We start from the raw sequence: 25,976 nt of genomic DNA on the forward strand, positions 1-25,976 counted from the left end.
AACACATTGTAAAGCACTCTACAACCAATCAACTATGCATGCCAGTTGTATTGAAAAGACAAACTCATTAAATATGTTGCTAATATTTAACATAAAACTAAACTTTGAACAAACACATTGTAAAGCACTCTGCAGCCAAGCAACTACCTGTTTCATTTCGTATCTTCCAGCGAGATTAGTTCCTCATGCAACATCTTGTTTATATGTTTTATACTTTTCGGCCATTTATCACTGTCTATTTTTACACCCAATTTTATCACCTCCTATTCTTATTTTTAGATGCCATCTTTAAAGTTACTACGCTATTTTTACTCAATTCAACTATCTCTAATTTTTTAAAAACTCCCTTCGTAATCTCGTTTCATTTTATTTACTTAATCTATCACAGTTATATTTCCAGACACAATCTTTTAAATCTCTACGATATTTTAACTTTTAACATAATTCACGATGCTAGTTTACTTTAATTTATTATTTTCTCTCATAAAATGTATATATGTATATATATATATATACATCTAATTTACATAAGGAAAACACTCTGCTATCACCCATCACTATATATAGCCCTAAATCTTCCGACTCTCGCATCAATGACCATCCATCTTGAAAAAGCCGGTATAAATCGGGCAAAACGTTGAGTATTCAGGTCCTTCCACCTCTATTTTATTTCATATATATATATATATATTATATATATATTATATATATATTATATATACATATATATATATATACATATATATTATATATACATATATATATATGTATATATATACATATGTATATATATATTATATATACATATGTATATATATATAATATTTATTTATATGTATAGATAGATAAATAAAGCATTTCGACCATTTATCATAACGAAACACGAAATCCTAGAATTAAACTAAAATTGATGTCATTCTAAATGAATAATACTTAATGAAACACGAGCAGATTAATTTATTAATGCAAAAACCATACAAATATTTTTGTCTCCGTTTATGTGTTTTATACATTTCGACCATTTATCAAAATGAAACATTAAATCTTGTGCCTTTATATATTTACTTTCAATCACGTCGACCAGTATTTTACAAAAAGGTCGACATATATATATATATATATATATATATATATATATATATATATACATACATGTCGACCATTTTGTAAAATACTTTTATTGAATTAAATATTAGAAATTAAGTTATATATATATATATATATATATATATATATAACATTTACACTGCGTGTCACATTATTAACAACATTTTTTTACCAGTTTATGAAAGTTACCCGTAGTTTCGTATCATAAACTTTAGAAACGTTGGTAATGCTGAGCTGCGCCTACTGTGAAATTTCCGAGCAATGTAAACAACTTGCCATCGTAATTGTTGAATCCACGGTATTTGAGGCGTGTCGAATTATAAACAAGGCAGTTTTCTTCGTCAATAAAATGGGTCGTAAAGGTGGTTTGAGTAGTTCTGAAAAGAGTACTATTACAGGACAGCTAGGAAAAGGTAAAACTACCCTCGAAATATCGAAAATGATAGGAAGATACCATCAAACTATGAGGAACTTTGTCAGGAAATCAACAAAGATAGGTAAGAGTGCTGATAAAAGTAAATCTAGAGTCGTTTTACGCCATTCTCTATTCCAAATTAAACGTGAAGTTGTTAAGAACCCTGGCCAGACAAGTTGAGAAGTCTTTGAATAAGCCGGATAAAAGAATATCTCAAAGGCACTCGATGTCGTCTTCTGAAAGAAGTGTTAAAGTATGTTAAGCCTGTGACAAAGCCTCTATTAAAGCAACATCACATACAAAACCGATTGAAATGGGCAGAGGACAACATGAAAAGTTTTGTTCATGGATGAAGTGCGTGTCATTCTTGATGGCCCAGATGACTGGAGCAAGGGAACGGTCCTGGATGGACGACATCGTCGTCTACATTTAAAATGCGAACAAGGTGGTGATGGGATAATGATTTGTGTTGGGATTATCGGAGGTACTTTAATTGGCCCATCGAGAGTCCCAGAAAGCATACAAATGACGTCAAATGCTTACATAGCTTTTCTGAAAGAGCACTTTGAACCATAGATAAAGAAGCAACGGTTGGCGTTTAGAAGAACCATTATATTTATGCAGAATAATGCTTCCTCGCATGCAGCAAACAAAAGCAAAGAGTATTTGCAACAATTTGGGATTTTATGGGATACGGAAGATGGAGTGGCCTGCGAATTCACCAGATTTGAATCCAATTGAGAACCTTTACAGTATCATAAAGCAACGCCTCTATGCAAGCGGACGTCAATTTAAGAGCAAAGATGAGTTGTGGGATGCTGTGCAAGAGGTATCACGAGGAATAGCTGTTGACGAAATCACAAATTTGACTAATTCTGTGGACCAACGTCTTTTACAAGCCATTCCTAAAAAGGATCGCATATCCTCTACTAATTATGGCCATGTAGAATTTTTTATGTAGTTATTGTGTTCTAAGCATTTTTATTGTTCATTTAATGTTTGAAAATTATTTCAATAAACAAGTTAAGGGTATATAGTGTTTTTCTCAACACCCATTAATAACTTGACACACTGAATTCAACAGATATTCCTATCTTTTGCAATAGTTTCGCTAATACTGATTTAAATGCTTTTATTTTCTGATTGGAGTAGCTGAATAGAATTGTAAGCACTTTCGCAAAGTTTCATGGATTTTTATTTACTCATTCTTTAAATATTTAAAAAATGTAAACTCGTTAATAATTTGAAACGCACTATATATATATATATATATATATATATATATATATATATATATATGATTCGGCCTTTTATCATAGTGAAGCATGTATGATGAAGTATGTATCTATGTATGCATGCATGTATGCATACATACGTATGCATGTGCGGATGTATGTATGTATGTATGTGGGTATATATATAGAAATTGAGACAGTCTGCAAAACTAAATGAGATGACAGCATGAATACAGTATCGCACATGAAAGATTTATTTTTCAAGTGTAAATAAAATATTAAAATTCATTTGATGCTTTTCTAAACACCAGACAAACATTTAAAATTGTCATCTAACTACAGTGACACATTAACGAAATATATTAAATTTGCATAAATAATTCAAACCTGTTGTAAACGCAACTAAATCAATTTGAATTGTTACATTTTTAACATTTCCGTTTGTGATTTCATCTTTTTCCCATTTTCACCACAAAGCACAGTGCCACTTTATGTAGGGGCCACTGTCGAGGTGTTAAGCTGCAGGGATACGAGGAAGGGAGTTGAGCAGCAAGATGTATGTTCACATTACACTTAAACTTCTACACGTCAATACAGTTTGGAAAGCAGGGACTCGAAATGGAGTTCTAAAGTCGAGCAGTTCTGAGGAAGAAAATATTAGAGTAGAAGATTTTCTTACATCTAGGGATCTCTACTGTGTATGGGTGGGACTTAGTTGCTTGTCGGGTTTGTTGGGGGTATTTACGTCGAGGGGGGACAAGGACTTGTAGTTCGTCGGATTATCCACTATTAAAATATTTGTAGAACAAGGGATACAACATTTCGTCGATTGGACAGATGTTGAAACTTAGATGAAAGTTTAGGAACTGTCATGTTGGCGATACTCTTTGAATCCTGTCCAGGAGTGAGAGACTAGTAGCAGATGCACCAGTGTAAATGTGAACACATTACTCCATACATGGGTAGATGATGGCGTTGTTAAGGTACAGGATATTTTCAAGCATACATAACTTTCTAGCATGGTAGAGAGATCCCACCATCTCTGCAGCAGCCTTGGCAATGCTCTCGATGTATCTGTTTTAATTCATGTTCCATTTGAACGTTAAGCTTTTGTAGTGAGGAATTCTTACTCTCGGTGAGGGTGCTGGTCCCACACTCAACCTTCCCAGAAGGTACATACAGCGCCTAGCCTTCCCAAGTGGTCACCCATCTGGTACTGGCCAGGCTTAACGTTGCTTAATTTCGGTGATCTGGCGAGAACCAGTGTGTCAACGTGATTGTGCCGTACTAATGTATCTTTAGCCATTGTTATTGGTTGAGAAGGTTTCTTGTAATTATTGAAGGAAACAAGCTTAGTCTTGGCAGCATTGAATGTGACCATCAATTATTATCCCCATTACGCTACTTTCTCTAGCGTTTTAGCCATTTTCCTTAGATATGTGTTCATCCCCCACCCCGTGCCTGTTATAAAGCGTGGTTTCATCAGCAAACTTACCCATCTCAGAGACAATTTCATCAAGGAGGTCATTTATGAATATTAGGAATAGTAAAAGTCGAAGAATAGACCCTTGAAGTACACCCGCATTTATATCATATTATTGAGGACAACCAGGATTTTTCTCTTATTATTAAGAAGGATTTAACTATGTTAAGTATTCGCTCAATAATACCGTATGATCTGATTTTCCTGAGAAGACCATCGTGCCAAACCCTGTCAAAAGTATTAGATATATCTAGGACTACCGCTCTACTCTTCCCTGCTTTGTCCAAATAGAAAATGTGATAATTTTATGCAGTATTTTTCACTTTGTTTATCATGGCGATGTAATTAAGTAAACGTGCATATTCAAAATCAATTTAGCTTTATTAAAAGAGAGATCTGCCGGTGACAACGATAGAGTTATTTATACAATAGGTAATTCTTTTGTGATTCTGTCGAATTTTTCGGTTGACCCCTTTTGTCACATTTGTCCATTTGAGGTGGTTCTCTCAACCCCTTCCCCATTCAAACATTTGTCCATTTGAGGTGGTTCTCTTAACCCTTCCCCATTCAAACATTTGTCCATTTGAGGTGGTTCTCTCAACCCCTTCCCCATTCAAACATATACAGAGAAAAAACTGTAGTTACCATTCTTCATTGTCTGTGGCACAAATCACTTGTTTTGTATTGTTTATTAAATTGTTTGATGAAAGCACAGACTAGTTAAACACTTTCTCCTATACACGTTAAGGAAAGGGTCTTAACAAGTTTATTGCTTAAGTTGTTTTTTGTTTTTTCTTGTTCAAAAAGTTTATTGCATCAGTACAATTATTTTTGTTTGGGCTTCTGATTGTTTACAAATTATTTCCAATTGGTGGGGACCGTTTTGCTTAACATTGAATGCCCAGAAAAACGTCTCTTCTTATTAATGTTTACCAGTTATAAAATAAGCAAACACAACTTGGCAGTTTTCCAGAATAATAGAATATTTTTTAATTGGTAAACATTCATCAGAAATGATGTTTTCCTGACATATATGTGAAGCAGAATGATTCATATACGTGGAAAAATGAGGTAACTCCTTTTGAGGAAGCTGGGGCCTTCTACAATTATAAACCTTGTGCCTTACTTGATCTGCACTTGTGCAGTGCAAATGTGTTAAACACGTGTTTGTGATTTTGAAAATGTTCTGCTTTGACTCAATCCAAGAATGACAGTTTGTTTATAATATGGAACCAAGGCAAAACGATATTAGACCTTAGAATTTGAAAGGTCAAACCTGGAGAACTCGTAAACGAGGCATTCGAAAACAAAACAATGTTTAACCTGTACGAATGTATCTTCTCTATTTTTATGTACTTCTCTCTTTCTCTCTCTTTCACTCTCTCTCTCCCTTTCACTCCCCTTTCACTCTTTTTCTTCATTGAAAAAGAGAATGAACAATTTTATTGTTTTAAACAGTTGACGCTTGCATTCCAGGGTCGGCGAACGCAACATAAGCATGCTCCTCATTGTTCAATCTTAAATAAATTATATATATTTTATAAACATGCATTTGTTCGCTAATTTTTTACAAGCGTTCGATTTCAGCATGCCATAAATGCCGGCGATGGGAAGGTGCCTGTAAAGATGCGATAAAGAAGCGACCCATGCCAGTCAATTATAGCCGACGACATATCAGCCCGTATTTGTTGATGTTTCTAACATGTGCCTATCGTTAGATATCGTTGGATATCGTTTATTCCCCGGAGAGATGGTTGCGTTCCCGAGACGTTCCTCAACCAAGTAACCCTCCGGGGACGCGATGGTATCATACATAAACTAGAATGGATTTTTTTAATAGAAATTCATTTGTTTTTATATGAGAATTTGGAACGCTATAAGATTCCTTCCTAAACAACTTTGCAATGGGCACTTGTTAAAACAATTGTTACTGAGTCCATTTGAAGTGGCCAATTAGGCTGATTACCGGTTACCTAAGTATTCATCAGTACACCCGTAATATATATATATATATTTATATATATATATATATATATATATATATATATATATATATATATATATACTAGCATTTCAGACCGACGTTGCCTTGGTGTTTGGAGGTGTATATTGAGCAAAAAAAAGACGGTCAATTTTTTAACTTTAACTTTGACCCCTATTATGACTCCTTAACATTTATTATTTTGTGCTTAAATCAAATTATTAAGTTAGAATCATGTCCAAGGAACCTATATCTAAAATTACAAATGTTTAGACTCCAAATTTGCGGAGGAGATTGGTAGAGTTCTCAAAGGTAAAATCGTTGAACTTTGACCCCTTAACAGCCAAATTTCTAGCCAAAAATGGAGTACAGAGATTTTCCCAAATCTCAGTACCATTTATATCAAATTTCGAGTTTGTAGACTGAAAATTGACAGAGTTATTGCGTAGGAAAATGTACACAGACATAAACACAAACACACACACTTACACACACACACACACACATATATATATATATAGTAAGTTATAAAATATATATGGTGATTAAGCTACACTGATTATTCTGCATTTCATCCACTCTAGGACACTTCAGGCTTATGCGCATAAGCCTGAAGAGTCCTAGAGTGGGTGAAACGCAGAATATTCAGTGTAGCTTAATCGCCATATATATTTTATAACTTACTAACTAGCTCTACCTACGTATTGAGCACTTTTGAAGTAAATACTTTAAGTTTACGCATAAATTTATACTTTTGTATATTAATTTTATGTGAGTAAATGAAGTAGTTATATATATATATGTATATATATATGTATATATATATGAACAAATGATTAATAAAACATGTTAAAAGACATCTTGAAAAAGAGTTAAAAACATATTTAATTTTAAAACAAGGAAGCACAAGATAAGTGGATAGTCCTTAATCCGCAGAGTTTCAAAGAAATAGTCTCCTTGTCATCAGAGGGCAGGAAGTAGCAAAAAGCAGGATCGGATTTTGCATATAAAAGTATTTAATGAAACTACAAGTAAGTCACAGATCTTACTTGGTTAAAAAAAAGGGTGAGGTAAAGGGAATAGGAGGTAGAAGAAAAATGATAAAAAGATTTCACATGAATGGATAGTCCGGTGAAGGGTAAAAAATCCAAGAATGGTAAAATCCAAAACGGTCGAATTCAAAATTTCCAATCCAATGGGTAAATTCCAAATGGTCCAAAATGATCCAAAAGGCAGAGTTCCTTGGAAAAAATCGCAAATGGAATGAATTCCAAATCATTAAAAGAAAAAGCACCGGAGAGAACATTTAAAACACGTCTGTCAAGGCTGGAGGAATCAAGTAAATATATATATATATATATATATATATATATATATATATATATATATATATATATATATATATATATATATATATATATATATATATATATACAGTGATGATCATATTTATTGGCACGGTAAAATAAAAGTTAAATTTTGTCTAATAAATTCTAAAAAAAGGGATTAAATTAAAGAAAATAACAAAGTATATTATGTATTTTTAACTGGCCTTTCCGATGCAGCAATCGGATTTTAGAAAAAATAAATAACAAAGGAACAACAAACATAATTGCAAAAAATCATGGCTTTTCTTTTACTTATGTGGGATTCTGTAATACTTACTGTTAAATAAATATTTATGTAAAATAAGCAAAAAGAAAGAAAAAAATTAAGACAAATAAAAAAATAGCTAAATACAATTTTTTTAAAGGCTAAACTGCTTTTTAAGAGCCAAATTCGCAAAATCTGGCCATAAAAGGGGCAATCTAGCATTCGAATTAAAATCAATTCAAACAATAAAAAAATGTCATTTTCTTTTGTTCGTTGTCTGTTAAAATGTTAAAATATTGCAATAAATAAAAAAAAAAATTTTACACGTAATATTCACCAAAAATATCGTATCCATCTAAAAAAATGTCTCATTTTATTTTTATTTTTTTAATTTTCTGCGAACTAGCTCTCTCGTCGCCATTTTTAAAACGTGAAACTCGTCGCTCGATGACAACGTATACGTTACTTTTCCCCCCGGTAAGTATTGTATCATTATTATTTTTTTATTATTAGTTGTTGTTTCTTTAAAATATATTTAACAAACAACATATAATTTACTTTCTACCCTGTATTTTATTATTATTTGTTGTTTCTTTAAAATATATTTAACAAACGACATATAATTTACTTTCTTCCCTGTATTTTATTATTATTTGTTGTTTCTTTAAAATATATTTAACAAACGACATATAATTTACTTTCTTCCCTGTATTTTATTATTATTTGTTGTTTCTTTAAAATATATTTAACAAACAACATATAATTTACTTTCTTCCCTGTATTTTATTATTATTTGTTGTTTCTTTAAAATATATTTAACAAACGACATATAATTTACTTTCTTCCCTGTATTTTATTATTATTTGTTGTTTCTTTAAAATATATTTAACAAACGACATATAATTTACTTTCTTCCCTGTATTTTATTATTATTTGTTGTTTCTTTAAAATATATTTAACAAACGACATATAATTTACTTTCTTCCCTGTATTTTATTATTATTTGTTGTTTCTTTAAAATATATTTAACAAACAACATATAATTTACTTTCTTCCCTGTATTTTATTATTATTTGTTGTTTCTTTAAAATATATTTAACAAACGACATATAATTTACTTTCTTCCCTGTATTTTATTATTATTTGTTGTTTCTTTAAAATATATTTAACAAACGACATATAATTTACTTTCTACCCTGTATTTTATTATTATTTGTTGTTTCTTTAAAATATATTTAACAAACGACATATAATTTACTTTCTTCCCTGTATTTTATTATTATTTGTTGTTTCTTTAAAATATATTTAACAAACGACATATAATTTACTTTCTTCCCTGTATTTTATTATTATTTGTTGTTTCTTTAAAATATACTTTACAAACGACATATAATTTACTTTCTTCCCTGTATTTTATTATTATTTGTTGTTTCTTTAAAATATATTTAACAAACAACATATAATTTACTTTCTTCCCTGTATTTTATTATTATTTGTTGTTTCTTTAAAATATATTTAACAAACGACATATAATTTACTTTCTTCCCTGTATTTTATTATTATTTATTGTTTCTTTAAAATATATTTAACAAACAACATATAATTTACTTTCTTCCCTGTATTTTATTATTATTTGTTGTTTCTTTAAAATATATTTAACAAACGACATATAATTTACTTTCTACCCTGTATTTTATTATTATTTGTTGTTTCTTTAAAATATATTTAACAAACGACATATAATTTACTTTCTTCCCTGTATTTTATTATTATTTGTTGTTTCTTTAAAATATATTTAACAAACGACATATAATTTACTTTCTTCCCTGTATTTTATTATTATTTGTTGTTTCTTTAAAATATATTTTACAAACGACATATAATTTACTTTCTTCCCTGTATTTTATTATTATTTGTTGTTTCTTTAAAATATATTTAACAAACAACATATAAGTTACTTTCTTCCCTGTATTTTATTATTATTTGTTGTTTCTTTAAAATATATTTAACAAACGACATATAATTTACTTTCTTCCCTGTATTTTATTATTATTTGTTGTTTCTTTAAAATATATTTAACAAACAACATATAATTTACTTTCTACCCTGTATTTTATTATTATTTGTTGTTTCTTTAAAATATATTTAACATACGACATATAATTTACTTTCTTCCCTGTATTTTATTATTATTTGTTGTTTCTTTTAAATATATTTAACAAACAACATATAAGTTACTTTCTTCCCTGTATTTTATTATTATTTGTTGTTTCTTTAAAATATATTTAACAAACAACATATAATTTACTTTCTTCCCTGTATTTTATTATTATTTGTTGTTTCTTTAAAATATATTTAACAAACAACATATAATTTACTTTCTTCCCTGTATTTTATTATTATTTGTTGTTTCTTTAAAATATATTTAACAAACAACATATAATTTACTTTCTTCCCTGTATTTTATTATTATTTATTGTTTCTTTAAAATATATTTAACAAACAACATATAATTTACTTTCTTCCCTGTATTTTATTATTATTTGTTGTTTCTTTAAAATATATTTCACAAACAACATATAATTTACTTTCTTCCCTGTATTTTATTATTATTTATTGTTTCTTTAAAATATATTTAACAAACAACATATAATTTACTTTCTTCCCTATATTTTATTATTATTTGTTGTTTCTTTAAAATATATTTAACAAACAACATATAATTTACTTTCTTCCCTGTATTTTATTATTATTTATTGTTTCTTTAAAATATATTTAACAAACAACATATAATTTACTTTCTTCCCTGTATTTTATTATTATTTATTGTTTCTTTAAAATATATTTAACAAACAACATATAATTTACTTTCTTCCCTGTATTTTATTATTATTTATTGTTTCTTTAAAATATATTTAACAAACAACATATAATTTACTTTCTTCCCTATATTTTATTATTATTTGTTGTTTCTTTAAAATATATTTAACAAACAACATATAATTTACTTTCTTCCCTGTATTTTATTATTATTTATTGTTTCTTTAAAATATATTTAACAAACAACATATAATTTACTTTCTTCCCTATATTTTATTATTATTTGTTGTTTCTTTAAAATATATTTAACAAACAACATATAATTTACTTTCTTCCCTGTATTTTATTATTATTTATTGTTTCTTTAAAATATATTTAACAAACAACATATAATTTACTTTCTTCCCTGTATTTTATTATTATTTATTGTTTCTTTAAAATATATTTAACAAACAACATATAATTTACTTTCTTCCCTGTATTTTATTATTATTTGTTGTTTCTTTAAAATATATTTAACAAACAACATATAATTTATTTTCTTCCCTGTATTTTATTATTATTTATTGTTTCTTTAAAATATATTTAACAAACAACATATAATTTACTTTCTTCCCTGTATTTTATTATTATTTGTTGTTTCTTTAAAATATATTTAACAAACAACATATAATTTACTTTCTTCCCTGTATTTTATTATTATTTGTTGTTTCTTTAAAATATATTTAACAAACAACATATAATTTATTTTCTTCCCTGTATTTTATTATTAGTTGTTGTTTCTTTAAAATATATTTAACAAACAACATATAAGTTACTTTCTTCCCTGTATTTTATTATTAATTGTTGTTTCTTTAAAATATATTTAACAAACGACATATAATTTACTTTCTTCCCTGTATTTTATTATTATTTATTGTTTCTTTAAAATATATTTAACAAACAACATATAATTTACTTTCTTCCCTGTATTTTATTATTATTTATTGTTTCTTTAAAATATATTTAACAAACAACATATAATTTACTTTCTTCCCTGTATTTTATTATTATTTATTGTTTCTTTAAAATATATTTAACAAACAACATATAATTTACTTTCTTCCCTGTATTTTATTATTATTTGTTGTTTCTTTAAAATATATTTAACAAACAACATATAATTTACTTTCTTCCCTGTATTTTATTATTATTTGTTGTTTCTTTAAAATATATTTAACAAACAACATATAATTTACTTTCTTCCCTGTATTTTATTATTATTTGTTGTTTCTTTAAAATATATTTAACAAACAACATATAATTTATTTTCTTCCCTGTATTTTATTATTAGTTGTTGTTTCTTTAAAATATATTTAACAAACAACATATAATTTACTTTCTTCCCTGTATTTTATTATTATTTATTGTTTCTTTAAAATATATTTAACAAACAACATATAATTTACTTTCTTCCCTGTATTTTATTATTATTTATTGTTTCTTTAAAATATATTTAACAAACAACATATAATTTACTTTCTTCCCTGTATTTTATTATTATTTATTGTTTCTTTAAAATATATTTAACAAACAACATATAATTTATTTTCTTCCCTGTATTTTATTATTATTTGTTGTTTCTTTAAAATATATTTAACAAACGACATATAATTTATTTTCTTCCCTGTATTTTATTATTAGTTGTTGTTTCTTTAAAATATATTTAACAAACAACATATAAGTTACTTTCTTCCCTGTATTTTATTATTAATTGTTGTTTCTTTAAAATATATTTAACAAACAACATATAATTTACTTTCTTCCATGTATTTTATTATTATTTGTTGTTTCTTTAAAATATATTTAACAAACAACATATAATTTACTTTCTTCCCTGTATTTTATTATTATTTGTTGTTTCTTTAAAATATATTTAACAAACAACATATAATTTATTTTCTTCCCGATATTTTATTATTAGTTGTTGTTTCTTTAAAATATATTTAACAAACAACATATAATTTACTTTCTTCCCTGTATTTTATTATTAATTGTTGTTTCTTTAAAATATATTTAACAAACGACATATAATTTACTTTCTTCCCTGTATTTTATTATTAGTTGTTGTTTCTTTAAAATATATTTAACAAACAACATATAATTTACTTTCTTCCCTGTATTTTATTATTATTTGTTGTTTCTTTAAAATATATTTAACAAACGACATATAATTTTCTTTCTTCCTTGTATTTTATTATTATTTGTTGTTTCTTTAAAATATATTTAACAAACAACATATAATTTACTTTCTTCCCTGTATTTTATTATTATTTGTTGTTTCTTTAAAATATATTTAACAAACAACATATAATTTACTTTCTTCCCTGTATTTTATTATTATTTGTTGTTTCTTTAAAATATATTTAACAAACGACATATAATTTACTTTCTTCCCTGTATTTTATTATTATTTGTTGTTTCTTTAAAATATATTTAACAAACAACAAATAATTTACTTTCTTCCCTATATTTTATTATTATTTGTTGTTTCTTTAAAATATATTTAACAAACAACATATAATTTACTTTCTTCCCTGTATTTTATTATTATTTATTGTTTCTTTAAAATATATTTAACAAACAACATATAATTTACTTTCTTCCCTGTATTTTATTATTATTTGTTGTTTCTTTAAAATATATTTAACAAACAACATATAATTTACTTTCTTCCCTGTATTTTATTATTATTTGTTGTTTCTTTAAAATATATTTAACAAACAACATATAATTTACTTTCTTCCCTGTATTTTATTATTATTATTTGTTGTTTCTTTAAAATATATTTAACGAACAACATATAATTTATTTTCTTCCCTGTATTTTATTATTAGTTGTTGTTTCTTTAAAATATATTTAACAAACAACATATAATTTACTTTCTTCCCTGTATTTTATTATTATTTGTTGTTTCTTTAAAATATATTTAACAAACGACATATAATTTACTTTCTTCCCTGTATTTTATTATTATTTATTGTTTCTTTAAAATATATTTAACAAACAACATATAATTTACTTTCTTCCCTGTATTTTATTATTATTTGTTGTTTCTTTAAAATATATTTAACAAACAACATATAATTTACTTTCTTCCCTGTATTTTATTATTATTTGTTGTTTCTTTAAAATATATTTAACAAACAACATATAATTTACTTTCTTCCCTGTATTTTATTATTATTTGTTGTTTCTTTAAAATATATTTAACAAACGACATATAATTTACTTTCTTCCCTGTATTTTATTATTATTTATTGTTTCTTTAAAATATATTTAACAAACGACATATAATTTACTTTCTTCCCTGTATTTTATTATTATTTATTGTTTCTTTAAAATATATTTAACAAACGACATATAATTTACTTTCTTCCCTATATTTTATTATTATTTGTTGTTTCTTTAAAATATATTTAACAAACAACATATAATTTACTTTTTTCCCTGTATTTTATTATTATTTGTTGTTTCTTTAAAATATATTTAACAAACGACATATAATTTACTTTCTTCCCTGTATTTTATTATTATTTATTGTTTCTTTAAAATATATTTAACAAACGACATATAATTTACTTTCTTCCCTGTATTTTATTATTATTTATTGTTTCTTTAAAATATATTTAACAAACGACATATAATTTACTTTCTTCCTTGTATTTTATTATTATTTGTTGTTTCTTTAAAATATATTTAACAAACAACATATAATTTACTTTCTTCCCTGTATTTTATTATTATTTGTTGTTTCTTTAAAATATATTTAAACAAACAACATATAATTTACTTTCTTCCCTGTATTTTATTATTATTTGTTGTTTCTTTAAAATATATTTAACAAACAACATATAATTTACTTTCTTCCCTGTATTTTATTATTATTTATTGTTTCTTTAAAATATATTTAACAAACAACATATAATTTACTTTCTTCCCTGTATTTTATTATTATTTGTTGTTTCTTTAAAATATATTTAACAAACAACATATAATTTACTTTCTTCCCTGTATTTTATTATTATTTATTGTTTCTTTAAAATATATTTAACAAACAACATATAATTTACTTTCTTCCCTATATTTTATTATTATTTGTTGTTTCTTTAAAATATATTTAACAAACAACATATAATTTACTTTCTTCCCTGTATTTTATTATTATTTATTGTTTCTTTAAAATATATTTAACAAACAACATATAATTTACTTTCTTCCCTATATTTTATTATTATTTGTTGTTTCTTTAAAATATATTTAACAAACAACATATAATTTACTTTCTTCCCTGTATTTTATTATTATTTATTGTTTCTTTAAAATATATTTAACAAACAACATATAATTTACTTTCTTCCCTGTATTTTATTATTATTTATTGTTTCTTTAAAATATATTTAACAAACAACATATAATTTACTTTCTTCCCTGTATTTTATTATTATTTGTTGTTTCTTTAAAATATATTTAACAAACAACATATAATTTATTTTCTTCCCTGTATTTTATTATTATTTATTGTTTCTTTAAAATATATTTAACAAACAACATATAATTTACTTTCTTCCCTGTATTTTATTATTATTTGTTGTTTCTTTAAAATATATTTAACAAACAACATATAATTTACTTTCTTCCCTGTATTTTATTATTATTTGTTGTTTCTTTAAAATATATTTAACAAACAACATATAATTTATTTTCTTCCCTGTATTTTCTTATTAGTTGTTGTTTCTTTAAAATATATTTAACAAACAAAATATAAGTTACTTTCTGCCCTGTATTTTATTATTAATTGTTGTTTCTTTAAAATATATTTAACAAACGACATATAATTTACTTTCTTCCCTGTATTTTATTATTATTTATTGTTTCTTTAAAATATATTTTACAAACAACATATAATTTACTTTCTTCCCTGTATTTTATTATTATTTATTGTTTCTTTAAAATATATTTACCAAACAACATATAATTTACTTTCTTCCCTGTATTTTATTATTATTTATTGTTTCTTTAAAATATATTTAACAAACAACATATAATTTACTTTCTTCCCTGTATTTTATTATTATTTGTTGTTTCTTTAAAATATATTTAACAAACAACATATAATTTACTTTCTTCCCTGTATTTTATTTTTATTTGTTGTTTCTTTAAAATATATTTAACAAACAACATATAATTTATTTTCTTCCCTGTATTTTATTATTAGTTGTTGTTTCTTTAAAATATATTTAACAAACAACATATAATTTACTTTCTTCCCTGTATTTTATTATTAATTGTTGTTTCTTTAAAATATATTTAACAAACGACATATAATTTACTTTCTTCCCTGTATTTTATTATTATTTGTTGTTTCTTTAAAATATATTTAACAAACAACATATAATTTATTTTCTTCCCTGTATTTTATTATTATTTGTTGTTTCTTTAAAATATATTTAACAAACAACATATAATTTATTTTCTTCCCTGTATTTTATTATTATTTGTTGTTTCTTTAAAATATATTTAACAAACGACATATAATTTATTTTCTTCCCTGTATTTTATTATTAGTTGTTGTTTCTTTAAAATATATTTAACAAACAACATATAAGTTACTTTCTTCCCTGTATTTTATTATTAATTGTTGTTTCTTTAAAATATATTTAACAAACGACATATAATTTACTTTCTTCCCTGTATTTTATTATTATTTGTTGTTTCTTTAAAATATATTTAACAAACAACATATAATTTACTTTCTTCCCTGTATTTTATTATTATTTGTTGTTTCTTTAAAATATATTTAACAAACAACATATAATTTACTTTCTTCCCTGTATTTTATTATTATTTGTTGTTTCTTTAAAATATATTTAACAAACAACATATAATTTATTTTCTTCCCTGTATTTTATTATTAGTTGTTGTTTCTTTAAAATATATTTAACAAACAACATATAATTTACTTTCTTCCCTGTATTTTATTATTAATTGTTGTTTCTTTAAAATATATTAAACAAACGACATATAATTTACTTTCTTCCCTGTATTTTATTATTATTTGTTGTTTCTTTAAAATATATTTAACAAACAACATATAATTTACTTTCTTCCCTGTATTTTATTATTATTTGTTGTTTCTTTAAAATATATTTAACAAACAACATATAATTTACTTTCTTCCCTGTATTTTATTATTATTTGTTGTTTCTTTAAAATATATTTAACAAACAACATATAATTTACTTTCTTCCCTGTATTTTATTATTATTTGTTGTTTCTTTAAAATATATTTAACAAACGACATATAATTTACTTTCTTCCCTGTATTTTATTATTATTTGTTGTTTCTTTAAAATATATTTAACAAACGACATATAATTTACTTTCTTCCCTGTATTTTATTATTAGTTGTTGTTTCTTTAAAATATATTTAACAAACAACATATAATTTACTTTCTTCCCTGTATTTTATTATTATTTGTTGTTTCTTTAAAATATATTTAACAAACGACATATAATTTACTTTCTTCCTTGTATTTTATTATTATTTGTTGTTTCTTTAAAATATATTTACCAAACAACATATAATTTACTTTCTTCCCTGTATTTTATTATTATTTGTTGTTTCTTTAAAATATATTTAAACAAACAACATATAATTTACTTTCTTCCCTGTATTTTATTATTATTTGTTGTTTCTTTAAAATATATTTAACAAACGACATATAATTTACTTTCTTCCCTGTATTTTATTATTATTTGTTGTTTCTTTAAAATATATTTAACAAACGACATATAATTTACTTTCTTCCCTGTATTTTATTATTAGTTGTTGTTTCTTTAAAATATATTTAACAAACAACATATAATTTACTTTCTTCCCTGTATTTTATTATTATTTGTTGTTTCTTTAAAATATATTTAACAAACGACATATAATTTACTTTCTTCCCTGTATTTTATTATTATTTGTTGTTTCTTTAAAATATATTTAACAAACAACATATAATTTACTTTCTTCCCTGTATTTTATTATTATTTGTTGTTTCTTTAAAATATATTTAACAAACGACATATAATTTACTTTCTTCCCTGTATTTTATTATTATTTGTTGTTTCTTTAAAATATATTTAACAAACGACATATAATTTACTTTCTTCCCTGTATTTTATTATTAGTTGTTGTTTCTTTAAAATATATTTAACAAACAACATATAATTTACTTACTTCCCTGTATTTTATTATTATTTGTTGTTTCTTTAAAATATATTTAACAAACGACATATAATTTACTTTCTTCCCTGTATTTTATTATTATTTGTTGTTTCTTTAAAATATATTTAACAAACAACATATAATTTACTTTCTTCCCTGTATTTTATTATTATTTGTTGTTTCTTTAAAATATATTTAACAAACGACATATAATTTACTTTCTTCCCTGTATTTTATTATTATTTGTTGTTTCTTTAAAATATATTTAACAAACGACATATAATTTACTTTCTTCCCTGTATTTTATTATTAGTTGTTGTTTTTTTTAAATATATTTAACAAACAACATATAATTTACTTTCTTCCCTGTATTTTATTATTATTTGTTGTTTCTTTAAAATATATTTAACAAACGACATATAATTTACTTTCTTCCTTGTATTTTATTATTATTTGTTGTTTCTTTAAAATATATTTAACAAACAACATATAATTTACTTTCTTCCCTGTATTTTATTATTATTTGTTGTTTCTTTAAAATATATTTAACAAACAACATATAATTTACTTTCTTCCCTGTATTTTATTATTATTTGTTGTTTCTTTAAAATATATTTAACAAACGACATATAATTTACTTTCTTCCCTGTATTTTATTATTATTTGTTGTTTCTTTAAAATATATTTAACAAACAACATATAATTTACTTTCTTCCCTATATTTTATTATTATTTGTTGTTTCTTTAAAATATATTTAACAAACAACATATAATTTACTTTCTTCCCTATATTTTATTATTATTTATTGTTTCTTTAAAATATATTTAACAAACAACATATAATTTACTTTCTTCCCTGTATTTTATTATTATTTGTTGTTTCTTTAAAATATATTTAACAAACAACATATAATTTACTTTCTTCCCTGTATTTTATTATTATTTGTTGTTTCTTTAAAATATATTTAACAAACAACATATAATTTACTTTCTTCCCTGTATTTTATTATTATTATTTGTTGTTTCTTTAAAATATATTTAACGAACAACATATAATTTATTTTCTTCCCTGTATTTTATTATTAGTTGTTGTTTCTTTAAAATATATTTAACAAACAACATATAATTTACTTTCTTCCCAGTATTTTATTATTATTTGTTGTTTCTTTAAAATATATTTAACAAACGACATATAATTTACTTTCTTCCCTGTATTTTATTATTATTTATTGTTTCTTTAAAATATATTTAACAAACAACATATAATTTACTTTCTTCCCTGTATTTTATTATTATTTGTTGTTTCTTTAAAATATATTTAACAAACAACATATAATTTACTTTCTTCCCTGTATTTTATTATTATTTGTTGTTTCTTTAAAATATATTTAACAAACAACATATAATTTACTTTCTTCCCTGTATTTTATTATTATTTGTTGTTTTTTTAAAATATATTTAACAAACGACATATAATTTACTTTCTTCCCTGTATTTTATTATTATTTATTGTTTCTTTAAAATATATTTAACAAACGACATATAATTTACTTTCTTCCCTGTATTTTATTATTATTTATTGTTTCTTTAAAATATATTTAACAAACGACATATAATTTACTTTCTTCCCTATATTTTATTATTATTTGTTGTTTCTTTAAAATATATTTAACAAACAGCATATAATTTACTTTCTTCCCTGTATTTTATTATTATTTGTTGTTTCTTTAAAATATATTTAACAAACAACATATAATTTACTTTCTTCCCTGTATTTAATTTTTATTTGTTGTTTCTTTAAAATATATTTAACAAACAACATATAATTTATTTTCTTCCCTGTATTTTATTATTAGTTGTTGTTTCTTTAAAATATATTTAACAAACAACATATAATTTACTTTCTTCCCTGTATTTTATTATTAATTGTTGTTTCTTTAAAATATATTTTACAAACGACATATAATTTACTTTCTTCCCTGTATTTTATTATTATTTGTTGTTTCTTTAAAATATATTTAACAAACAACATATAATTTATTTTCTTCCCTGTATTTTATTATTATTTGTTGTTTCTTTAAAATATATTTAACAAACAACATATAATTTATTTTCTTCCCTGTATTTTATTATTATTTGTTGTTTCTTTAAAATATATTTAACAAACGACATATAATTTATTTTCTTCCCTGTATTTTATTATTTGTTGTTGTTTCTTTAAAATATATTTAACAAACGACATATAATTTACTTTCTTCCCTGTATTTTATTATTATTTGTTGTTTCTTTAAAATATATTTAACAAACGACATATAATTTACTTTCTTCCCTGTATTTTATTATTAGTTGTTGTTTCTTTAAAATATATTTAACAAACAACATATAATTTACTTTCTTCCCTGTATTTTATTATTATTTGTTGTTTCTTTAAAATATATTTAACAAACGACATATAATTTACTTTCTTCCCTGTATTTTATTATTATTTGTTGTTTCTTTAAAATATATTTAACAAACAACATATAATTTACTTTCTTCCCTGTATTTTATTATTATTTGTTGTTTCTTTAAAATATATTTAACAAACGACATATAATTTACTTTCTTCCCTGTATTTTATTATTATTTGTTGTTTCTTTAAAATATATTTAACAAACGACATATAATTTACTTTCTTCCCTGTATTTTATTATTAGTTGTTGTTTCTTTAAAATATATTTAACAAACAACATATAATTTACTTACTTCCCTGTATTTTATTATTATTTGTTGTTTCTTTAAAATATATTTAACAAACGACATATAATTTACTTTCTTCCCTGTATTTTATTATTATTTGTTGTTTCTTTAAAATATATTTAACAAACAACATATAATTTACTTTCTTCCCTGTATTTTATTATTATTTGTTGTTTCTTTAAAATATATTTAACAAACGACATATAATTTACTTTCTTCCCTGTATTTTATTATTATTTGTTGTTTCTTTAAAATATATTTAACAAACGACATATAATTTACTTTCTTCCCTGTATTTTATTATTAGTTGTTGTTTTTTTAAAATATATTTAACAAACAACATATAATTTACTTTCTTCCCTGTATTTTATTATTATTTGTTGTTTCTTTAAAATATATTTAACAAACGACATATAATTTACTTTCTTCCTTGTATTTTATTATTATTTGTTGTTTCTTTAAAATATATTTAACAAACAACATATAATTTACTTTCTTCCCTGTATTTTATTATTATTTGTTGTTTCTTTAAAATATATTTAACAAACAACATATAATTTACTTTCTTCCCTGTATTTTATTATTATTTGTTGTTTCTTTAAAATATATTTAACAAACGACATATAATTTACTTTCTTCCCTGTATTTTATTATTATTTGTTGTTTCTTTAAAATATATTTAACAAACAACATATAATTTACTTTCTTCCCTATATTTTATTATTATTTGTTGTTTCTTTAAAATATATTTAACAAACAACATATAATTTACTTTCTTCCCTATATTTTATTATTATTTATTGTTTCTTTAAAATATATTTAACAAACAACATATAATTTACTTTCTTCCCTGTATTTTATTATTATTTGTTGTTTCTTTAAAATATATTTAACAAACAACATATAATTTACTTTCTTCCCTGTATTTTATTATTATTTGTTGTTTCTTTAAAATATATTTAACAAACAACATATAATTTACTTTCTTCCCTGTATTTTATTATTATTATTTGTTGTTTCTTTAAAATATATTTAACGAACAACATATAATTTATTTTCTTCCCTGTATTTTATTATTAGTTGTTGTTTCTTTAAAATATATTTAACAAACAACATATAATTTACTTTCTTCCCAGTATTTTATTATTATTTGTTGTTTCTTTAAAATATATTTAACAAACGACATATAATTTACTTTCTTCCCTGTATTTTATTATTATTTATTGTTTCTTTAAAATATATTTAACAAACAACATATAATTTACTTTCTTCCCTGTATTTTATTATTATTTGTTGTTTCTTTAAAATATATTTAACAAACAACATATAATTTACTTTCTTCCCTGTATTTTATTATTATTTGTTGTTTCTTTAAAATATATTTAACAAACAACATATAATTTACTTTCTTCCCTGTATTTTATTATTATTTGTTGTTTTTTTAAAATATATTTAACAAACGACATATAATTTACTTTCTTCCCTGTATTTTATTATTATTTATTGTTTCTTTAAAATATATTTAACAAACGACATATAATTTACTTTCTTCCCTGTATTTTATTATTATTTATTGTTTCTTTAAAATATATTTAACAAACGACATATAATTTACTTTCTTCCCTATATTTTATTATTATTTGTTGTTTCTTTAAAATATATTTAACAAACAGCATATAATTTACTTTCTTCCCTGTATTTTATTATTATTTGTTGTTTCTTTAAAATATATTTAACAAACAACATATAATTTACTTTCTTCCCTGTATTTAATTTTTATTTGTTGTTTCTTTAAAATATATTTAACAAACAACATATAATTTATTTTCTTCCCTGTATTTTATTATTAGTTGTTGTTTCTTTAAAATATATTTAACAAACAACATATAATTTACTTTCTTCCCTGTATTTTATTATTAATTGTTGTTTCTTTAAAATATATTTTACAAACGACATATAATTTACTTTCTTCCCTGTATTTTATTATTATTTGTTGTTTCTTTAAAATATATTTAACAAACAACATATAATTTATTTTCTTCCCTGTATTTTATTATTATTTGTTGTTTCTTTAAAATATATTTAACAAACAACATATAATTTATTTTCTTCCCTGTATTTTATTATTATTTGTTGTTTCTTTAAAATATATTTAACAAACGACATATAATTTATTTTCTTCCCTGTATTTTATTATTTGTTGTTGTTTCTTTAAAATATATTTAACAAACAACATATAAGTTACTTTCTTCCCTGTATTTTATTATTAATTGTTGTTTCTTTAAAATATATTTAACAAACGACATATAATTTACTTTCTTCCCTGTATTTTATTATTATTTGTTGTTTCTTTAAAATATATTTAACAAACAACATATAATTTACTTTCTTCCCTGTATTTTATTATTATTTGTTGTTTCTTTAAAATATATTTAACAAACAACATATAATTTACTTTCTTCCCTGTATTTTATTATTATTTGTTGTTTCTTTAAAATATATTTAACAAACAACATATAATTTATTTTCTTCCCTGTATTTTATTATTAGTTGTTGTTTCTTTAAAATATATTTAACAAACAACATATAATTTACTTTCTTCCCTGTATTTTATTATTAATTGTTGTTTCTTTAAAATATATTTAACAAACGACATATAATTTACTTTCTTCCCTGTATTTTATTATTATTTGTTGTTTCTTTAAAATATATTTAACAAACAACATATAATTTACTTTCTTCCCTGTATTTTATTATTATTTGTTGTTTCTTTAAAATATATTTAACAAACAACATATAATTTACTTTCTTCCCTGTATTTTATTATTATTTGTTGTTTCTTTAAAATATATTTAACAAACAACATATAATTTACTTTCTTCCCTGTATTTTATTATTATTTGTTGTTTCTTTAAAATATATTTAACAAACGACATATAATTTACTTTCTTCCCTGTATTTTATTATTATTTATTGTTTCTTTAAAATATATTTAACAAACGACATATAATTTACTTTCTTCCCTATATTTTATTATTATTTGTTGTTTCTTTAAAATATATTTAACAAACAGCATATAATTTACTTTCTTCCCTGTATTTTATTATTATTTGTTGTTTCTTTAAAATATATTTAACAAACAACATATAATTTACTTTCTTCCCTGTATTTAATTTTTATTTGTTGTTTCTTTAAAATATATTTAACAAACAACATATAATTTATTTTCTTCCCTGTATTTTATTATTAGTTGTTGTTTCTTTAAAATATATTTAACAAACAACATATAATTTACTTTCTTCCCTGTATTTTATTATTAATTGTTGTTTCTTTAAAATATATTTTACAAACGACATATAATTTACTTTCTTCCCTGTATTTTATTATTATTTGTTGTTTCTTTAAAATATATTTAACAAACAACATATAATTTATTTTCTTCCCTGTATTTTATTATTATTTGTTGTTTCTTTAAAATATATTTAACAAACAACATATAATTTATTTTCTTCCCTGTATTTTATTATTATTTGTTGTTTCTTTAAAATATATTTAACAAACGACATATAATTTATTTTCTTCCCTGTATTTTATTATTTGTTGTTGTTTCTTTAAAATATATTTAACAAACAACATATAAGTTACTTTCTTCCCTGTATTTTATTATTAATTGTTGTTTCTTTAAAATATATTTAACAAACGACATATAATTTACTTTCTTCCCTGTATTTTATTATTATTTGTTGTTTCTTTAAAATATATTTAACAAACAACATATAATTTACTTTCTTCCCTGTATTTTATTATTATTTGTTGTTTCTTTAAAATATATTTAACAAACAACATATAATTTACTTTCTTCCCTGTATTTTATTATTATTTGTTGTTTCTTTAAAATATATTTAACAAACAACATATAATTTATTTTCTTCCCTGTATTTTATTATTAGTTGTTGTTTCTTTAAAATATATTTAACAAACAACATATAATTTACTTTCTTCCCTGTATTTTATTATTAATTGTTGTTTCTTTAAAATATATTTAACAAACGACATATAATTTACTTTCTTCCCTGTATTTTATTATTATTTGTTGTTTCTTTAAAATATATTTAACAAACAACATATAATTTACTTTCTTCCCTGTATTTTATTATTATTTGTTGTTTCTTTAAAATATATTTAACAAACAACATATAATTTACTTTCTTCCCTGTATTTTATTATTATTTGTTGTTTCTTTAAAATATATTTAACAAACAACATATAATTTACTTTCTTCCCTGTATTTTATTATTATTTGTTGTTTCTTTAAAATATATTTAACAAACGACATATAATTTACTTTCTTCCCTGTATTTTATTATTATTTGTTGTTTCTTTAAAATATATTTAACAAACGACATATAATTTACTTTCTTCCCTGTATTTTATTATTAGTTGTTGTTTCTTTAAAATATATTTAACAAACAACATATAATTTACTTTCTTCCCTGTATTTTATTATTATTTGTTGTTTCTTTAAAATATATTTAACAAACGACATATAATTTACTTTCTTCCTTGTATTTTATTATTATTTGTTGTTTCTTTAAAATATATTTAACAAACAACATATAATTTACTTTCTTCCCTGTATTTTATTATTATTTGTTGTTTCTTTAAAATATATTTAACAAACAACATATAATTTACTTTCTTCCCTGTATTTTATTATTATTTGTTGTTTCTTTAAAATATATTTAACAAACGACATATAATTTACTTTCTTCCCTGTATTTTATTATTATTTGTTGTTTCTTTAAAATATATTTAACAAACGACATATAATTTACTTTCTTCCCTGTATTTTATTATTAGTTGTTGTTTCTTTAAAATATATTTAACAAACAACATATAATTTACTTTCTTCCCTGTATTTTATTATTATTAGTTGTTTCTTTAAAATATATTTTACAAACGACATATAATTTACTTTCTTCCCTGTATTTTATTATTATTTGTTGTTTCTTTAAAATATATTTAACAAACAACATATAATTTACTTTCTTCCCTGTATTTTATTATTATTTGTTGTTTCTTTAAAATATATTTAACAAACGACATATAATTTACTTTCTTCCCTGTATTTTATTATTATTTGTTGTTTCTTTAAAATATATTTAACAAACGACATATAATTTACTTTCTTCCCTGTATTTTATTATTAGTTGTTGTTTCTTTAAAATATATTTAACAAACAACATATAATTTACTTTCTTCCCTGTATTTTATTATTATTTGTTGTTTCTTTAAAATATATTTAACAAACGACATATAATTTACTTTCTTCCCTGTATTTTATTATT

General features: G+C 22.3%; 1 protein-coding gene across 1 annotated transcript in view; it reads left to right on the top strand.

Annotated features, from left to right (window-relative positions):
• Positions 1 to 8,250: 8,250 nt before the first annotated feature.
• Positions 8,251 to 25,976, top strand: part of LOC145270049 (uncharacterized) — a 73,109-nt gene continuing 55,383 nt past the window's right edge. Inside the window, exon 1 of the mRNA XM_080125652.1 lies at positions 8,251 to 8,291. The gene's annotated coding sequence lies outside the window, so the exon portion shown is untranslated. The remainder of the gene's footprint in view (positions 8,292 to 25,976) is intronic.

This window comes from Euprymna scolopes, chromosome 46 (assembly GCF_053919585.1).
Source record: "Euprymna scolopes isolate OS-2025 chromosome 46, ASM5391958v1, whole genome shotgun sequence".
Lineage (NCBI taxonomy): Eukaryota > Metazoa > Mollusca > Cephalopoda > Sepiida > Sepiolidae > Euprymna > Euprymna scolopes.